We start from the raw sequence: 1,095 nt of genomic DNA on the forward strand, positions 1-1,095 counted from the left end.
TCTTTAAAGAGACAGTAAAAGTAATATAAAGAATACAGATAGTCATAGATTAAAGGAGTAAAGAAAAATAAGCTACATAAACATAAAAAATACACAGAGAGTCTGGATTATGTATATTATTGTGTTTTCTTTGAATTTTTTGACTGTGAATGAGCTAAGTTCAGAGAGACATTTCATTGTATGGGCTGCTAAACTAAACTAACATATATATTTTAAAGGTATCTTGGCTTCAAAATTTGGGTCTAAGGATACGTTGCTTTGGAAAAGAGGTTCTGTTTTTGTTTCCACAGAGGAAATAAAGCTGTGGATTCCTTACCGGCTAATGTGGCTTGATCAAACAAGACCCCCTGAAGCAACAACCCAGATGGTCCAACATCCATGACAGCTTCAGGACTGCTGGCTGAGATGGACCTACCACACAGGATACCCCATGAAAGACCTGATTAACAGTGCCCCCAATCAGGAAGTAGTCTAGACAACAACACCCAAATTCCCTCAATGATTGTTTGTGTTTGTTTGTTTGTTTACATTTAAAGGAATACATGCTATAGAGATGAATACTTTGCATTGGTATGGATCTTGGTTTATTGATACAAATTTTAGGTCAATTTTGTTATATATACATTTCTGCTCTTGATTAAGGTATTGTGTTTGTGCAGCACATTTAAAAATGTAATGTATAGTGAATGGGTTTGGATTTATGGCAGGCCCGTTTCCCTGGGTCTGTCATAGTGTCCTGTGCTAGAGCAATCTGCAGCCCCGAACCATTGCCTGGCCTCTGCCTGTAGGCTACTGGCACTGAAGTGGGTCGCACAGTAAGAAGGGGGGAAAAAGAAAAAAGAAAAAACTGTAAAAAAAATGTAATGTATAATTAAGAAATAGAGGTTAATAGATAGGCATCTATAATAGTCAAGCTTGTAGTCGTGTTAGGTATTCTAGATGTACAGAGCTATATTTCAGATAGATAGATATTCTTGAAATCTTTCAAAGACACACAGAATATGGCATTTAAAATGTTTTAAGAACTTAGGACTTTTCATGATAGTGAGACATGTCTGCTTCTGGCAGCACCAATTACTTCAGAGAGGTTGATGG

The 1,095-nt window shown here is 36.7% G+C and overlaps 1 non-coding gene across 1 annotated transcript; it reads left to right on the forward strand.

Annotated features, from left to right (window-relative positions):
* The first annotated feature begins 684 nt into the window (after positions 1-684).
* Positions 685-818, forward strand: LOC113456661. The gene has a single exon (XR_003377423.1). It is a non-coding gene; the product is annotated as a small nucleolar RNA SNORA42/SNORA80 family (small nucleolar RNA).
* Positions 819-1,095: the final 277 nt, after the last annotated feature.

This window comes from Microtus ochrogaster, chromosome 10, assembly GCF_000317375.1.
Source record: "Microtus ochrogaster isolate Prairie Vole_2 chromosome 10, MicOch1.0, whole genome shotgun sequence".
Taxonomy (NCBI): Eukaryota; Metazoa; Chordata; class Mammalia; order Rodentia; family Cricetidae; genus Microtus; species Microtus ochrogaster.